The sequence below is a fragment of the Schistocerca gregaria genome, chromosome X (genome assembly GCF_023897955.1).
Source record: "Schistocerca gregaria isolate iqSchGreg1 chromosome X, iqSchGreg1.2, whole genome shotgun sequence".
NCBI lineage: Eukaryota > Metazoa > Arthropoda > Insecta > Orthoptera > Acrididae > Schistocerca > Schistocerca gregaria.
Genome location: NC_064931.1, coordinates 165177312 through 165197048, shown reverse-complemented (window position 1 = coordinate 165197048; position 19737 = coordinate 165177312). Strand labels below are relative to the sequence as shown.

The following is a 19737-nucleotide window of genomic DNA, read 5'->3' as shown; positions in this document are numbered from 1 at the left end:
TTGATGTGGATTTGGCAGCGTCTGTCTTGCAGCAGGGTTTTTATTAGTCGTACTGTCTGGGGTGGGAAACCAGTTTTTAGGAGTTTGTATAGAAGTCCGTCATGCCAAATTTTGTCAAATGCACGCTCGATGTCCAAGAAGACTGCGAGCGTGCACTGTCCAATGTTTTGGTGTCTGGTGATGTCAGAGGTGAGTCTTAGGAGAGGATCGTTGGATGAGTGGAGTTTGCGGAAGCCGGATTGGAGATGTGGGATGAGTTGTAGTTTGTCAGTGTAGTGAGTCAGTCTGTCTGTGACTATTCTCTCGAAGGTCTTGCGCAGGACATCAAGAAGGGATATGGGGCGGTAGGATTTGGGATCTGCTTTTGGTTTGCCTCGTTTGGGAATCATGATGATTTTGGCGGATTTCCATGCTGTGGGGATGGTGTTGTGGGTGAGGCAGAAGTTGAAGAGGAGAGTGAGAAGGGGGATGATTGTGTTGAGGGGGCAGTTTCGAAGGTGGAGGCGCTGTATGCCATTTTCGCCGGGGGCTGAGTTTCTGCCCGAGAAGATGGCATTTTCTACTTCTTTTTCCGTAATTTCCCTTTGCAATAGCGTGTCTTCCTCTGTAGGGGCTGTGGGGGAGACAAGTAGTAGGGGAAGCTCTGTAGCGACTGTTTGGTGGAAGGTGTTGTTGAAGAGGGGGTCCTGTGGAAATCGGTGGGTTTCTTCTAGGGCAGTTTTGAAGGCCTCTGCAATTTGGAGTGGGTCAGTTGTAGGGGAGTTGTCTATGTCTAGTTTGTAGGTTCTGTCTGTGTTTTGGCCTGAGAGTGTCTTGAATTTCTTCCAGAATTTACGTCCTTGTCTGTAGTCCAGTTTGGAGCAGGTTTCGTCCCATTGTTTTTGTCTGTGTTCTGAGGTGAGGCGTTTGATTTCGTTGTTCAGTCTGTTCCAGAGTGTTTTAAGGTCGGGGTTTCGGTCTCTGTTGATCTCGCGGTAGAGTTTTCTTTTTTCTCGAATAAGTCTGAGGATCTCGGGAGGTAGGTGAGGTTTGAAGAAGGGGATGGTTTTGGTGGGGATGGCTAAGTCAATGGCTGTCTTGATTGTGTCTATTATTCTGTCGTTGATATGGTTAAGGTCTTCGGTGTCAGTGATGGTGAGTGGGGCAAGTAGGTTGTTGTTTATGGTTTCTCTGTATTTTGTCCAGTCGGCTCTGTTGTAGAGTTTTATCGTCCGGGACGTGGGAGTTTGAGGGGGAGGATTGATGGCAGAGGTGCTGAAAAGGATGGGTAGGTGGGGGCTAGTAAGGGTGTCGCCTACTGAGTAGTGGGTGATGGTGTCGGAGAGGGAGGGGCTGTGTAGGATGTGATCAGGGAGGGAGCTGCCATTGTGGCCTATGAAGGTGAAGGTATTGATTGGGATGCGTGTCATGTTTTCGGTGGTGAGGAAGTCAAGTAGATCGGTTCCATTGTTATTATGTGTGATGTCTCCAAGTAGTTCATGTCTTGCGTTAAGGTCGGTTAGTAGAAAGTATTCCTTGAAGGTTGTAAGATAGCGGAGGAAGGATCTAGGAAGTGCAGTGTTGGGTGGGATGTATAGGCAGGCTATTATGAGGCGTCTGCGTCTGGGGCGGGGAACTGATATCATGATTGCTTCTAAATGTTGGAATTGAGGTGGGAGTGGAACTTCTTGGGTGGCCAGGGCTGTTTTTGTGTATATGGCTACTCCGCCTCTTCCGTCAGGTCGGTGTTTAGCGAAGCAGTCGTAGTCGCGATTTATTCTCATGTTGTCTTTGGGTCGGGTCCAAGTCTCAGCTAGTCCAAGGATGTCAATGTCGTTTCTGTCGAGGCAGTCATTGAGGAGGGCTTTGCGGGAGTGGAGGCCTTCTATGTTGATAAAAAGGAGGTTGGTAGGTCTACTGATGGGGTGTGCTGCCATGGCGAGGGCGAGGGGTGGGGGGTGGTTGGTGGCTTCTTGTTCTAAGTCCTCAGCATGTGTGCGTACAGTGTTTTGGTTTTGGTTACAGTCGTCGTGACGCTGTTGCCGGTTTGGTTATATCTAATATCCTTCCGGAAGAATTTTTGTGCCACCTGTCGAATCGTATATATGATGTCATTACGTCTGCCTTGGAAGAGGGAGGCGAGCGTAAATGTAATCGCTTTTAAGAAGTCATCGATGAGGAGGTGTTGTCCTTGGGTGGTTGGGGTGTCAGCAAGGTGTAGGGGGGCTTGGAGGTTGTCGTTTTTTGCTTGTAGGGGGCGGCTTTTGCATTTGAAGGAGCGGGAGGAGTGAGGGCCACCACAGTTGGCGCAGGTGGGGGGAACAGAGGGGTCAAGCTCACAGGCGGAAAGGGGATGATTCTTGCCACAGCGGCTGCATTTAGGTGGTGATGTGCCGTGTTCTGTCCTGTGACTGAACTGCTGGCATCTCTGACACTGGATTGGGAGGGGGTTAGGGGGGTTGGACGGTTCCACCCTGTGGTGCGACAAAAATATGTGCACTCCATGCTCTAGCATGAAGTCCACATCTTTTTGGTTATTTGTAATTAATCTAATCATAGGGCCAAAGTTGCCTGTTTTTTTGGATTTTATTCTCCAGGCTTTCAGTGTTGGGATTCCCTGGCTTAGGAGTTCGGCCCTGACTTCCTCTGGGAGAATGTCAAAGCCGACGTCCTTAATTACTACGCTGATTGTGGGTGGTTTAGGTTGGTGAGGGGGGTCTGCGTTTGTCCTGGGGCTTTTCCTCTCCACTGTCACCCTGGAGTGGAGTAGTTTCCTTAATTCTGCCTGAAGTTGATTTGGCTCAATGTCTCTATATGACGTTAATTTGGCCGTCCTGCCGTCTCTGAAGACGTTGAGCGACCCATTGAAATTGCGGAAAGAAGGAAGGTGTTCTCTGAGGGTGAGGGATAGTGTCTTGTTGGTGGAGTTCTCAGGGAGGTTTTTAAGGAAGTAGGTGGTGGGAGCTGGGGAGTCAGTGATTTCCTGGCTTGGGTGGTGGGTGGGGGACGTTGTTGCATTGAGGAGGTGGTAGGGGCGGAGGGTTATGGGAGAGGAGGGGGGGTTAGGGAGGCTGTTTCGGCGTAGCCTGGGGTCTTCCGGGTTGGTGTTGGGAGGGGAGGGTGGGTTCAGGGAGATGTTTTCCAGGGAGGAGTGCTTTCTGGTGAATTTCCTCTTCCGTTGTACTGTCTGCCAACCCTCTTCTTCTTCAGGGTGCTGTGTTGGATGCTTGCCGAAGAGCCGCTATTTATAGGCTACAAGTTCGACGCGCACAACTATCGATAGTTAACGAGTATCGAACCATTGCAAAGTAATTTATTACACTTGTATTTCCATGGACCCAGCTTTCGTTGAATTAGTCAATTTACTTTGTTTTGCAATATTTGTAAATATGTAATAAAGCGATACAAGTACAGTGTTTGGCGGTGAATCACACAAGACTTTAATGACAGCGAAACAAGGGGAAGTGATATAGTTCTCAGAAGTTACCACACCCATTTGAAGGCACTGTGAGTATAAACTTTGAAGACGAAATTTTTAGCCAGCAGAAGATCTGTGTTTGTTATTGTTTTGGTCAAGGTATTTTTCGTAGAACTGTAGTGGTAACACCGCGATAGGCTTTCTGCTGTTCCGATTTATGAGATACGAAAAGCAGAACGCAAAATGTGTTGCAAAATTGTTGGAGAGAGAATAGGAAACCTAAGATACATTGACATTTTGGGAGCTAAGTAAGTTTATCAGTTAAAATTATTGTGGTTGCCATATCGTATTTTCCCGTAGAATATAAATGTATAGGATTTATTTAATACTGTGTCGTATGTGCTCAAGCTGCAAGTACAGCGTTGTACTGAGAACGTTATAAACTGCAGATTTAGTTTCATAGTTGTAAGCTTATATTAAAGAGTACAAAGCTATGTTGTATGCAACTTAGTACTGTTTATATGGTTGCTGGAAGGCTTCTTGAAAGTTAACTCTCATTCAAACATTTTGAGTTGTTAAGTAGTGAAGTTCTTGAAGTTTATTTTCAGTCACTGAAGCGTTTAACGATGAAACTTGCTAAAAGCAGAAGGTGACGTGCAACTAAACAGTAGATAGTGTGAGAGATTTGCATTTGCAAAACAGGATACTGAGGTAGCAGGTAAGGGTTTATGCGAATGTCTCGGCTTACATTCAGAAAATCAGCGTCTGTTTCTTATTAATCTGAAGTACCAGTGGCGAGTAAATGGTTTAGGGTGTAAGTATATGAATCTCAGTGTTAGAGTAAACAATTTTTAAATCTTAGTTGCGCTGATTAAGAAGAATATGCTGTAGGATGGATTGAATAAGACTGTGCTGTCAGTCTTGTTTGTGGGCCGGTACAGTGAGAAAGATTTCTAAATGCAAAGCAGGCAGTGCTGACCTTTTTGGGTTGTACAAAGAAGATGCAAACATTGAAAAAATGTTCCAACAGTGATAAAGCTTCTTTCTAGATAAATTAGTCCTGTTTGCTTGGCAAATTGGCAGTCATTGCCTCATCAATATTTGTGAGGCGGAAAGCGAAAAGGTACCTCGTGTCAAAAATTTAGGAATTTGATTTTTTGTAGGTTTTGCATTCAGCATTAAATTCTGAACAACCTGTAAAAAATTTTTATTTCTATCTCTAAATTTGAGGAAGTTATGGCAGGTTGAATATTTATTATATAAAAGAGCTGTTTTTGAGATATGGGCTTTTAAAGTTTCACTTTATTATCATTGCTTAACTTTACATATTTAAGAAACAAATTCTGCATATATATTACACTTAAAATGTCTTTTGTCAAGTGGTTTGGAGTTTTTTTAATTGACACTTCACAATCTGTGGATTGCTCCCAGAGACCAATATCGCATCAGAGTGTAAATACATTTGAAACCAAATTAATTGGACCCTTGTTGAGAAAAATATAGCTAGCCCCGTGCTTATTTTTTTGGCATAATATTTATATTTTTAACTATGTTATGTATTCACAGCAACTTCACTTATTTCATTTCCAACAGCAACAGCTGAGTTAACATGTGTTGGATCCCATTGTTGTTCATACACTTTCTGGGAGTAGATAGTTTACTTGTTTGTTCACAGTCTCACACATAACCCCAAATATACCTATTCTGAATGGAACCAAGAACTAAATAGGTCCAGGCTGCAACGGGTTACTGTGTATGTGAACCTGCTGGGCCATGTCAAAACTCTAGTGTGCACAACTTCTATCACCATCTTCAAAATTTTCCGTAGTCTTTTTGATAGCTCCCTTATAAAACACTCTTTCTTTTGCAACAAGTTGTAGATGGGACCTCATTTTTTCAATAGTTTCCATTTTAGTTGCTTGAGGCACTGAAACCATTGCAGTTCCTGAAGTGAAATGCTGTTGACAAAATGCACAGAGATCTGATTTGACAACTATTTTTGGACATATCTCTTTCCAAATATTACAAAACACTCTACTTGATACTGGTTTTACAGGCATATCATTTGTAAAGGAAGCCATATAAGTTTCAAAAATTTTGGCTTTATCATCACTTGAAGGTAGAAGCTTGAAATTTGCTTTGTACTGAGTGCTACTTCTGCCTGATAAAATTATGGCATGTTGTTCTGAGTAATTGTGTAAAAACCTTACAACAAACTGAATCAGAAAAAGAAGTCACATTCTTAGTAAGTTTTCTTGCATTACCATGAGCTTTGACAATCAGTCCTGTAACATTCTACATTTTTGTTACAGCACTTTAGTCTTTTAATTTTAATATTGTTGGAAAACATGTAAATGTTTGTACAAACTTGCTGACCTTTTACTGAGTATTTACTTTGTGACTGTTTCCTCTCAGTTTGTACTTTATGTTTACGAGCTGTCAAAGAAGAATCAGAAGTGACACACCGCAATTGGCCTAAAATTACTTGATCTAATGTGTTGACATTGTTCTCATAATGATCAATCTCAGCACATTCACGATTCATTTCCAAATATTCATCAACTGAACAGTAATTGCAACAGTCTTCTTTGCACCTGCAATCTGCTTTTAAAAAGTTTGAAACAAGAGCATAGTCTCTGTCAGCATCAAAAGAGTCAATTAAATTTATGCAGTCATCAGTTACTACCAGGTCAAAGTCTTCAGCACCATCATTCTCATCTACAACGTGATCACTATTAACATTTCGTTCTATTTCAATAATAACATTATAAGTAACATTATCGTTGTTACCTAAGCTTCATTAAACTTCGGAATGTCTTGTAATAGAGAAATATCAAATAGGTTAACTGAGTCATCACCTTGAGATTCCCGTTCCTCATCACTTGATTCGTCTCTACTTGACATTCTTTCAGAAAAATAATCTTGAAATACTTAATAAATTTTATCATATAAATCACCACCAAGACCAGTATCGTTTAGTGCTTTCACAATTCTATCTTCACACATTGCATACTTTAAACTGAGCAAGCTGTAAACACGAATTTGTAACGTCAGCTGTTCTTTGAGGGCTACCAACTATACATTGGCAATATCTGTAGGCATTCGCAAAAATAGGACCGTGTGTGTTGTTTGGCATTATTGAAATCACAAAACAGTTTTCTTTTATGTGAAATTTCTCTGAGCTCCTTAAAATGCTTCTAAAATTTAATAGATGCTATTTTGTGAAGTACTGCATGTATAGCTGCGATATTTAGGAAAGGGACCTCTTGTCGAACCAATGTTATTTTCCGATATCGACAAGAGGTCCCTTTTCCGAAGACTGACATTGATTTTTTTAATGATATAATTGACTTTTGTTGCATTCAAACAAGTTTCAAATCAATGTGAGCGTGTTCAGAATGAAGTAAACTGTTATATTTAAAAAAAAAAAAAAACGAAAATTGATATTTTACACATTATTGAATGTTTTTGCCTGTACTGAAAATTTTACTCTTCCGACAAGAGGTCCCTTTTTGCTTTCCGCCTCACATTTACTATCTGATGCTACTGTCACGTTATTTGCTCAAGGTCAGGTGCTGATGCTACACATCTGCTTAGACCTGTTACATACCTGTGATGCGGTGGTAATGTCATGGTGAGGTTTGATGTTTCTGAGTCTGTCTGTGTTTGTAGATGGTGTGTTGTAGTATTTAGGGGCGCTCTCTTGTGCTAGAAGTATGTTAGCGAGTTGTTTGACATGAATTGAATGTTTCAGGTTGCTATTGGAAGAATTTCTGCTGAGATAGATTGAATTTTCACATTGTGCCTGATGGATTCATTTTTATGTTTGGAAATATTAGTGAATGTGTTTCTTATGGTCAGAGATTTTATATTACTTTTTTTCTTCTTTTTTCTTCAATTGTGAATAAGATACAGATATTTATGAGTAGGTCATTACGTGTTGCAGTGGGAGATATTTTTGCTTTTATTATATGTTTTATGATGGCGATGAACGAGTCGTCGCCAGTGTTGGCTGGTGGCCAGTGCTAAATAGAAACACACAAATCACAGCAGGTTTGTCAGTAATGTCAATAAGGTGCTGGCTGCATGGTCTGGATCTGCAATGACTAAAATAATGAGAAGTCGTTGGAAAATATTACATATATTGTATTTAACTGATTGTTCAGGATTCTTCTTGGCTTCATACATATAAGTATAAACAGATAGCTATTGAGGCCTCAGTTAAGCCATACGTTACTAAGTACCTTGTTAGAGGTTGCCTCCTATCAGCTGAAGGCTATGCTACTTTACTACTTGACATTCCGAGCAAGAGTGGACGAGAGCTTGCTAGAAACTTGATACAAGCTGCAGAGCAGCGCTGGCCATGACTCATGGGTACAGTGACACCAATACGGACCGCAATTGATAACTTCAACCCCCTGACAATTGTGGTGTCATACGTTGATATCACATTCCTCCCTCACAAATCTGCGAACGGCCGTTGAATATGGCTTATGACTGCCACATGGAGGACGCCATGCTGATGTAATCGAGGAAGTGGGTAGCCTGACTGCAGGTGAGGCATGCCCACCTACACCCTGCCATTCCGGCCAACGGGAGACTGGAAACACCTGGAAACCTACTCCACGGTGCACGTCAACATGAGGAATCTGCGCTTCTACAACTATGGGAGCAACCGAAGGGTCGACCTCCATTGGGTCAGGCCACCCGACCGGCAACAAAGAAGGAAATCAGGAAGTGCAGACTGTTCTGCGGCATTGGATGGCATTGTAACTGGAATTTCACTGTGCCCTATCACAGTTGAAGGCACCTGGTCCATGTGGTCATGTGGTCCCCGCAGCGTTGCTGGCACTGCGGGCAACTCCACTGTGAGACAGGGTATCCGCACTGGCGCATCATCGCATGTCAAAGGCAAAGCTACGGGCGCTGGCACCCAGGGGTGTGGAGAGCAAGGAAGAGGGCCCTGCAAGGGCAACCCCGACGGAGCCAACACTGGAAACATAGGGCAAGTGGCAGAGACCCCACGGCTAATGAGACGCATCTGCTTCCGATGCCTGCATGCCTCACCAGATGGACCTGATATGACAAACATGGCGCAGCCAAGATGGCGAAGGATGCACCCTTTCAACCATCGGTGATTGCTGTGGGAATGACGAAAATAGACAATATCATCTGGCAAGAATTTGTGGGTCTGCCATGGCAAAGAAATATGGTGTGGGGGGATGCAACAAGTGCAGATTTCTGTGAGGATGACGTTGCAGTGATTCAACTGCGAAGCACCGCCGCATGGCTGCGATTGGTACGTAGACAAAAACAACAAAAGAGCATCCTCATGAGAATGAGAGTCAATCAATTTAGACATTTGCGACTTAAATGTCCGAACGAATCTTTCAGCGGCTCCGTTCGATTGAGGGGAGAATGGTGCTGAAGTTAAATGCTGAATACCATTAGCTTCACAAAAAGTTTTGAACCCTGCAGACACAAATTGAGGTCCATTGTCGGTGACAATGACTTGTAGCAATCCTTCTATGCTAAATATAGAAGACAAGTATTTGATGGTAGCAGACGATGTTGATGACATGTGGACAACAGATGGAAAACTGCTAAAAGAATCAACAAGAATTACCCATCGTGCGTCCCAAACAGGACCAGCAAAATCTAAATGTAAGCTATTCTGTGGCAAAGTTGCCTTAGGCCAAGAGAAAATTTTCTTCAGTAGTGTGGATTGTTTTCTGCACACACGGAACAAGAAGAACAAATCTTGGGTGTGTCAGCAACAATACCAAACTAGGTACAGTGACGGCGAGCTAACTGTTTTGTCTGTACGATACCCTAATGGCTTTGGTGAAGAATTCGTAGCACAATGACTGCCAAGAATGAGGAACAATAACACGAGACTGATCATTCTCCATGCAGAGCAAGATGACGCCACATTGGACAAAAAGTCGTCTGCACAAAAAAAAAGACGAACGAACGGTTCTTTGATCCAAATTTTAGGCTAAGGCGATTGCTTAGTGACATAATGCAAAACGACACTTAATACTAGGTTGTTAACTGTTGCTGTGGTTATACGACAAAAGTCAGCAGGAAAACTTTCTACTACATCATCATTTTGCACACCAGTGAACATACAAGCCTGTTCAGAAGAGTCAAACAGCAAGTCTTCGGCTATTGGCAATCTGGATAATGTGTTTGCATGGGTTTTTGTGACTCCAAAAATCAAAGCAAGAGCTTCCATCTAGACCTGCAAGTAGTTACGTTGTGCAGAGGAGAGTAGCTTGGAAGCAAGTGCGATCAGGCAATTGCGCAAACCAATTTTGTGAGCAAGAACAGCTCCGATCTCAAAATCGGAAGCATCAACCATGAGGCCAAGAGGTTATGTACTAGATGACAACGCAGATTTAAGCTGCTGAAGGGCACATTCGCATTCAGGCAACCAATTGAACGAAACGTTCTTTCAACATAGTCGATGTAATGATGCTGCAAGAGATGATGCGTGAGGCAAAAACACATGATAATAATTGAGCTTTCCAAGGATGGATTGTAATTATTTAACTGTCTTGCATGCTGGTAGCTATAATATTGCTCTTACATGATCCGGACTTGGATGGATGCCTTGAGAGTTTATTACATGTCCTAAGTAGGATAACTGTTCAGAAAAAAATGTACACCTTTCCTTATTGAGTTTAAGTCCATTCTCATGTAACACTTCAAATAACTGACTCAAATTATGCAAATGTTCATGCTTTGTAGAACCAGAAGCTACGATGTCATGTAGGTAATTGCACACTGAAGAAATCGAGGCACAAAGAGCCTGTAAGTACTGCTGAAATAGTGCAGGTGCAGAGGCTCATCCAAACAGAAGCCTCTTAAATTTGTAGAGACCTAAATGCATCTTCACGACGAGAATCTTGTGGGATTCGTCATCCACAGGAATTTGAAGATATGCATCTTGCAAATCTAACTTGGAAAAATATTTACCTTGACACAATTTATCAAACAAGTCTTTTGGACGTGGCAAAGGAAACGTTGAAACAACAAGTTGAGGATTGATGGCGGCAATTTGCCTGATGGTTTTGTTAAGATAACCAACAGTGAAGCCCATAGTGATGCTGTCACTGGTTCAATCACTCCTTGTTCCTCAAGCGCATGCAGTGTTTTAGCAACTTCATCTAGAAAGCGCGTGAGGCACTGTGTGAGAGCGGAAACATTTAGGCTGTGCATTGTCCTTCAATTCAATATGCGTCTGAAAATTTGTCTCGTGCCCTAAACCTGGCGAAAAAAATGTCAGCAAACTCTTGACTTAGTTCGGAAACACTATTAGTGGGAACACATCTAGTGACGGCTAGTATGTCATCGTGCATAATTAAAGAGAATACATCAAATAAATCAAGATCAGAAATGTTTACAGATGAGGGTGAACACAGTACATGAAAAGAAATCACTTGAGTTTGCAGTCCTAAAACCTCTATACTTTGACCACTGTAGGTAGCTAACGGTAACATTTGCGTTACTCAATGGAGGTGAACCAAGCAATTCATAAGTTTTATGATTCATGAGTGTAACAGAAGCTCCTGTGTCCAACTGAAAAGAAATCATATGGTTCTGAATGTTCAAGTTTACAAAAAGTTTGTTCTGCCATCAACGAAAAATAGCATTCTGAGAAGCAGTGTGCACTGGCTTGTGTTTACAGGCAGATTGTGTGTGACGGGTCTCCTTACGTCGGCTTGCACTGGCATCACACAGAAAATTCACACACTCGGGCAATGTCACAGGTACTGGAGGCGAATGTACTACATTTATTTCCATTGTTTACGACTTATTGTGATAGGAAGTCTTTATTTTGGAAACCGTTCCGGTGGAAGCTATTTTGTCTTCAAACGTAATATGGAGCATTAGATTTTTGTCTTGAGGCACACTGCCTGGGCATGTCCCTTCTTGTTGCAAAAATGGCACACAGCGTTGCACGATGGGCATGAGCGCAAAGCAGGCAGCTTCTTCCGGCGCATAACAGGTGTCTGTCTCCTGGAAATGAACTGGGCAGGCGCACGTCGAGCCGGTACAGCATCATGTATGTGTGATGCGTGTAAGCCAGCTTGCTAATCTGACAGACAGTGGGAGGAGAACGGTAATTCTGATGAGGTACACGTTTTGTGCGGAAAAATTTGTACTGCTGAGTGACAACATTCACACTTTCCTTGTAATAATCAGTTAATTCCTGAACAAGTTCTTCAAAACTGTGCTGATCTGGAGAACTTCTCGGGAAGAGTTTGAGGTGAATGAGGTTCGATGCTACGCCAACACAAGATAAAAGCACATGCAGCCGTGTTTTACGTTGAATGTCATATGCTGCAAGGTGGTGTGAAAACTGTGCATGTCACTCCTGCCATCTTTCCACGCAGAAGTCAAATGCGCAAAACGGCGGGGCTATGAACCGCTGTACGGCCGGCTCCTGTGCAGCCGGTACTTGTGGCACGGCTTGTTGTTGTCCCTGGACAAGTGGTCCCAATGTGTGCAGTAGTGCGTTGGGCTGCTGATTCTGTAATCATAACAGTTGTGCCTCTGGATTTGCCATCACAACGAAAGCAAATAATCACGAACTGGAGTAGGAAAAAATGTCATGCACTCATCAATCATACCATGTGGAGAGGATGGGTGGCACAGCAGGGTATATAGTCTGTAAACATGTATTAATAGTGCTGCTTTCACTGTTCCGCTTTCCAAAAAATCTGTACCTTTAACCTTGTTGCCAATTGTTATGACCACGACGAACGAGTTGTCGCCAGTGTTGACTGGTGGCCGATGCTATATAGAAACCTATAAATCACAGCAGGTTTGTGAGTAATGTCAATAACGTGCTGGCTGAATGGTCTGGATCTGCAATGACTAAAATAATTAAAAGTCATTGGTAAAAAAATAATATATATTGTACTTAACTGGTTGTACAGGCTTCTTCCTGGCTGCATACATACAATTATAAACAGATAGCTATTGTGGCCTCGTTTGGCCCATACGTTACTAAGTGCCTTGTTAGAGGTTGCTTCCAATCAGCTGAAGGTTTTACTAATTGACGTCCCGAGCAAGAGTGGATGAGAGCTCGCTAGAAACTTGATCCAAGCCACGAAGCGCCACTGGTCGCAATTTGTGGGTCCAATCATACTAATATGGACCGTGGTCGATAACTTCAACCCCTAACAAATGCGGTATCGAACATTGGTACTACACTATGTATGGTATGAGTTTATGGACTATAGTTTCTTTGTGTATATTGAAATTAGTGATGACGCAATTTTACCACTGATGACGCAATTTTTCATAAATTTTGAGATTTTTCTTGTCGGTGTGTGGTAATTGTGTTGGATTGTGATTGGTTAGTATCATTGTTATTGATGTACCATTAGAATATGTTTCTGATATTACTCATGTGGGCATGGTTTGGTTTGTTGTACTGTGGTCTTTGCTTTAGGTAGAGTAAGTGAAAGCATGGAAAATAGATTTTAGCATTTGAGTGTGATGCTTTTTGTACAGTGGGATTTGTTTTTTGGTGCTATATAGGTCAATTTGTGTCATTGGGTTTTGGAGTTGGGTGCAAGTTCACGATATCAAGACCTTTACTTGAGAATTATGGGTGAAGTGAAATGAGCAACACCATGTTTTAAAGTTGTATGTTGGTTACTGGTATCGAGGGCTTTGTTGGAGCTATGTAGGTGAAAATTGTGGTGCTGAGGGTTTTAGTTGTGTACGGGTTGCTGGTTTTGTAGCCCTCATTTGAGATATCGAAATTTACAGCGCCAATAGATTTTGTTTTTGTAATTTTTTTGTGTTAAATTTTGAACATTCCATGTGCTTGATTTTTGGGCAAATATTTGTTTTGCTGTAATGTCATTATTTTTACTGTTGTATATTTGTCCGCGCCCGAAACCACCTCCGTCATTCTGTTCTCCTGTCAGTTTCATTCCGTTGTTGGAGTTCAATACTTCACATGTTATTTATGTTTGTTTGCTGTTGTAATAAGTGATGTCATGGTCACCATATTGTATGTGCTTCAAATAGTTTAAACCATGACATCACTGTTCAAAACAGGTGGGTCGAGTCATGATTTTTTTTTGCCAATCTACCTTTTATAATAGTTAGATCAGTAGATCCCTTTATAAAGACTGAATTTGTTCTTCAGATATGGTTTGTGTGTCTAACTAGAAATATTGCTATGTTCCAAGGATCATTGGTCTGTTTGTACCAAAATGGTGTAGGTTACATTGGTTTTACACTCTGTGTCTTCATAGTAGCTACTTACAGATTACCAGCTATCTCACTGGCAGAAAAGTAATAATAATGAACATATTGGTATCTGTCACTGCTCATGTTACTGTGACGGAATATTGACATCTAGTTCTAAATAGCCCAAGGAATCATAGTCTAATGCCACAAGGTTTTTGTTAAATATCTCTCTTCAGGCAGATGTTGCCAGGAGAAGCAATTTCAGTTCAGGTTTAAAATTTTGTAAAGGTTTGCAGCAGCCAGGCGCCTTTGATTTTATTCTTCAGTTTCTATTTACCATGGCCAGTTTTGAATTCACAAGCGATTTATCATCAGATGGGACATATTTATTGCAGATTTCCAGCATTGTTGTGGCTCATGTAGCTATGGCCAGAGAACAAAACATGTACACACTGAATGTAGTGAGAAGTATGTACAGTTCACGCCTGGCCACAGCTGGACCACTCCAACAATGCTGCAAACATGCACCATCTGATGATAGGGCAACAGTTGGCTCTGCCCATCCTGAGCATCATACTGCACCTGAGAATGCTGTCTGGAGGGTAAAAAAAATCAGACATTATAGTGGGCATATAGGTGTCAAGAAAGAACTGTAGTGTGGCTGTGAAAAATCAGTTCAAGTTGAACTGTGATCTGTACCATCAATACAAGACAGAAATCTAACTTAGGAATTATATCCTATGGTGTGAAGATATTTGAGAAGCTACCCTCTAACATACAGTGAGTAATTGGTTATATCAGTCAATTCAAAACATTCCTGGTGATGACTGCTTCCACTGCTTATCTTAGTGCAAGGGTTTGATTCCTCCTTTAGATGGATGGCAAGTTGTATGTTGTAAACTGTCCTGTGTAATAACAGATTTAGGTTACTATTTTCTTTGAAAAACACTTTATTAATTAAGTAAATATTAAGTTCCTGTTAAGACAGTCTGCAGCTACCTAATGTAACTGAAGTAAAAGCAGCTTTCTTTCTAATTCATTGGAACACTTTTATCTGGCAGAGACATAATTATTATTAAGCAGTATTGTGATAGTTTCTTGTTAATATAGTGTAGGGCTTAAGCAATGTTTGGTTGTTTACTTGTTCCATAGCCCTGTAAGTTCACATTCTTGGTGGGATGTACGGAACATGGTGAATGAGTAGAAGGTATCACTATTTTTTCGAAATTGTGATGGTTTATTTTGTCAAGCCACATTAGCAAATGTATATCTTGTGAAAGAGCTGTTAGTATGTGTGGCGTTTACCTGCATTAGTTCTTCCTTGATAGTCCTCTGTGTCGATGTGCTGCATTGTGATACTAACTAAAAACAGTGGGTGGAAGCTCAACACTGACTACTGTAATTGATGTAGCTGACACTTCCACAATTGCGATTCACAGTTCTTTACTTTCACTGTTCACAACCTGCCCCATATTACACAATTATATGGCTGATTAACTGTTGGTTAATGTTGAAAAGCCTCATTAATAGGTTGCCGGCAACATCAGCATATTGCTGCAATAGTTCGCCATTGAATATCTATGAGCAGTAAAAACCTAACTAGGCAGTTCTTGCAGAATAATACGATATGTGTGACACTATTCCTCAAATAAATTGAACAGACAATGTCATAACACACATTACAAAAATTACAATTAAAATTTAACTCATTCAATGAAACTCATAACTCATTCTTTTTAGTAGTTCCTTCTACCACAAAGATTAGGTTAAATCATTTGTTTAAATAATGAAATTAATATAGTTACACAAACAATACTTTTGACAAACCTGGTAATTATTTTGGAATTAATTAAGGGGTGACTTTGCTAATATGTTTTTGAATAGAGCCAAATAGATACTTTAAGAATCTGAGTAGTTTTTCTTCCAAATGTTTATATTTACTACAGAATTTATATTTATTTATAAGTCAACAATCGAATCTGTCACAAAACAAATACTGATTTCACCCTATAGCAAAAATTTAACTAGGAATGGTCAAAATAAATTAGGAAATTAATTACATATACAAAAATAGGCACAAAATTAGACCTTGTGCTATATTCCTTAAGACGGAGGGCCAGCATTTCTCTTTTATTGAAATGCAGACTATATTCGTACATGTAAAGGTAACTAGGCAAAAATTAAAATAAAAGTAATTTAAGGAGGTAGGTGGAAAAAGAAGAGACGAAGTAGAGAGATCCCAGCTTGCTTCATCACAAATGCTTAAGGCCTTGAAGATGCGCCCTATAAAATGACTCTTGGTAATCACTAGCATCACTGTTCGCAACTGCCCATTTACATTGTGAATGCAACATGTTATCAGATTAGCTTATTACATGCTTCACCATTTGACAGCTTAATATTTGCTCAAATGCAGCAGTTTTCACTCCTAGGTACTTCATTGGCAATGGAGTGGTGTACTCTACACAGAAAATTCATGTTACTAATCAGTACATACTTAATTCTTTTCTAATTTGACATACAGTGATGTTATTCTACTTATGTTTGTTCTTTCCACTCATTCAGTATATCTTTGATTTATTTTCAGGAACACGTCGCAAATTCAGTAGTACCACAACAGAATGACTACAGGAGCGAAATGTACACCTCGCCACTCTAAATTGGGGCCCAGCTCAACGCCAGATTGCAGAACGTCTCTGTGAATTAGTATACCCTGGACCATATTTAATCTCTTATGGGGCGTGATGGTTACAGAAACATCCGCCAGCTTGTCACAAGCTAGTAACGTTGGTGACTGGGCTGAGGATGCTGTTTTGATCAAGACTGACCCACATCTCGTTTTGGACAATCCCTCCACCACTCCAAATGCTGCACAAAAAAACTGAGATTTCATCGTCATGCAAGACTGCCCATCAGCTCTTGAACATACAAGGTACCATGGTGAATAAGTTCTGCTGCCATCCTTAGCCTGATGTTCCTTCCATGGTGTGGCCAAGAAGGGGAACGATTTGGCGTCGCACTTCAGTGCGTTGAATTGAACTTGTGATCGCTAACAGACTGCTAGTGTTTCTCCACCACCAGCAAGAGATGATGGACTACACTTCATCGCATGTCATTCACCCTGATGCCACCCACTCAGACCAGGGGCACTACCCACAGGTGCCACCTAGCCACAGCAAAGGCCACCTGGCAGGGCGGCCATTGCCGGGCGTCCCGATGCACCAGTAGGCTTGGGTATCTACCCCTTGGCATAGGTGGGGAATTAATGGCGCAGGCATCAGCAGAGCGATCCCTGTGTGGTCAGGGGGCTACAAACAACACGGTACATGGCAACCCCACCACAATGGACTGGCTACCATGCTGGATTTCAGGTGCAAAGAAATCCATGGTCATCGTCGACACAGAAAGCGACACTGCACAATGCATGGTGGAAAACACATCCAGGAAGGTGCCTCGCCCAAGAGATGGGGAATGAGCGGGACTGAGATGCGACAATGAGGAAGTGGGCTAAAGATTTCAATGCATGATGGACATTATGCACCATGTAAGGTTCCATTCCCCAGTTGGCTTGCTCTTCGGGAAAGTTTTGAAGAAGGGAGTTCAAAACCCTACAGGTGACTGATGTGAATCTACTACTTACTATCTAAACATTTTGGGGATAACTGGAAGAGCATATGAGATTTAGATTTCTGTGCGAACTTCATTGGTGCAGTTCCTATTGTAACTGCCAATGAGGAACAGGTTTGTACATCAGCTTGTGGTTGCTTGAAAGGAGCACGAGGACCTTACCAAATATTACGAGAAACCAAAAGAATGGCCATTCTCAAGATTCTATAAATCAAAATATTTGCCAGAAAGACATACTGATTTTGATATGAAATGATTTATTGTGTAATAAAAATGTTTTCAAAGACAAATGGCACCAAAAAGGACATCATTAACACTATTATTCTACAATAGTAACAAAAATAAATACTTAGTTATGAATTTGCCTCATTAATTCTTTTTATTTTTATATTTGTATTTTGTCATGGCATATTAAGACCGACACATTTTCACGTTTCTAGAAGTACATTTCAAACAACTTCACATTTTAAAATTTGTGAAAAATTTCCCAGGTTACTTGTAATTGTTTTTTTTTTTTTCATATTCAATTTGAAATGATGCTCCCCAGTTACACATTTTGGACAATTTCATAAGACAATGAATTCACGGGCAGTGAACATAAGTACATTATCTCAAAGAATGCATTTTGGACCTTCGGCATTAGTATCTAACTGCATAGATAGTAAACTGAGCCAGATATAGCTTACTGTTGATGCTATTTTTAATGTTGCTGGAAAATATTACTGTGTTACTGACAGATAACTACAGGTAAGTTCTTAAATATGCATGGCAGTGTTGTTCCAATTTGATGGGCATTTGGATGCCAATTTGGATTTCATTCGTCTCCCGCAACATCAACCTCAGTGACATGCAGAGAATGCATCTACATCATAATTATCTAATAAATAAGATGTTTCATGAGACTTTTAGGGGTGCCAGTGAATGGGATGAGGGCTTGTGGAAAGGAATCGTCACAAATAGTTAAGTAAAATTTCCACAGGCATGATGAATTAACCCCATGCTAATATACAAATGGAGTAACCAATTTCAAATGAGATGTTTTTCCTGTTTTTATTTTTCAAGGTAACTGTCACTAGATGTACATTCTTCCCAGACTACTCACCGTGCCGTTTCTTCCTGTATGGACTTAAAGGGCAGAGACCATATTCCTTGATTTCTAACAACCAAATTGAGAAAGTGCGGCACCACAGTTAATGAAAATGGTAGACTATATCTGCTAGAAAGAATCTGGGGGGGGGGGGGGGGGGGGGGGGGAATGGGACTAAGACTTCAACACCTGTGATGTTTCTAATGGGTCTCATATCTGGTACCTCACACATTTCAAATTCTCGTTACAGAGATAATGTTAGGATAACATATTTCTTTGTTTATTTCAGATGAAAATATGGCCTTCCAGAACTTCCAGTTTCTCTTCACCTTATACACTGAAGTGAAAGAAGTCATGGGATACCCCTCAATATATTGTCAGACCACCTTCTGCCTGACATAGTGCAGCAACTTTATGTGGCATGGATTCAGCAAGTCATTAGAAGTTCCCTGCAGGAATATTGAGCCATGCTGCCTCTACAGCCACCTATGATTCTAAAAGTGTTGCTGGTGCAAGATTTTGTGCACAAACTGACCATTTAATTTTGTACCATAAATGCTTGATGGGATTCATGTCAAGTGATTCAGGTGGCCAAATCATTTGCTCAAATTGTGTAGAATATTCTTCAAACCAATCATGAACAATTGTGGTGTGGTGATATGGTTGCAAATGGCCTGCAAGTAGCTGAACATAACCATTTCGTCAACCATTGGATCCAGACCAGTCTGTGTAAACTCAGTCCACGCCATTATGGAGTCACAAACTGCTTGCACATTGCCTTGTTGATAACTTTGGTCCGTGGCTCCATGGGGTCTGCACCACACTAGAATCCTACCTTCAGCTCTTACCAACTGAAACAGGGACTCATCTGACCTGGCTACATTTTTCCAGTCATCTAGGGTCCAATCAGTATGGTCATGAGCCTAGGTGAGGCACTGCAGCCTCTGTCGTGCTGTTAGCAAAGGCAGTCCTTTTGGTTGTCTCCTGCCATAGCCCATTAACACCAAATTTCACCATGCTGTCCTAACGGATACATTCATCATGTCCCACAACAGTTTCTGCAGTTATTTCATGCAGTTCTGTTTGTCTGTAAGCACTGACATCTCTATTTGTCAAGAATGTACACGGAGTTCCTTTAATACTTTGTTCTTATCTTACTCCCTCATTCTTTCTTCCTCTTGCCTACTAACAGCTTATCTTATTAAGAAAGAAAATGTATGCACTGATACACTGGAATCTCCATTAATATGATGACTGCCATGAGGTCATAGCACAGCCTCATCCCTAACACTGTGTGCCTGGTTTGGCGTGGTGTTGAAACATCCGTCACTATGCATGTGGCAGTCAACATGTTAAAGTCACACACATTATTAAGAATTTTTTTCATTTCTTCCCCTTCTCTCCCCTC

At 41.2% G+C, this 19737-nt stretch overlaps 1 long non-coding RNA gene across 1 annotated transcript in view; it reads left to right on the top strand.

Moving 5' to 3' along the window:
- Nucleotides 1-16286, top strand: part of LOC126299267 (uncharacterized) — a 248422-nt gene extending 232136 nt beyond the window's left edge. The window contains exon 3 of the long non-coding RNA XR_007552765.1: nt 16203-16286. This is a non-coding gene — a long non-coding RNA (uncharacterized LOC126299267). The remainder of the gene's footprint in view (nt 1-16202) is intronic.
- The last annotated feature ends 3451 nt before the right edge of the window (nt 16287-19737 follow it).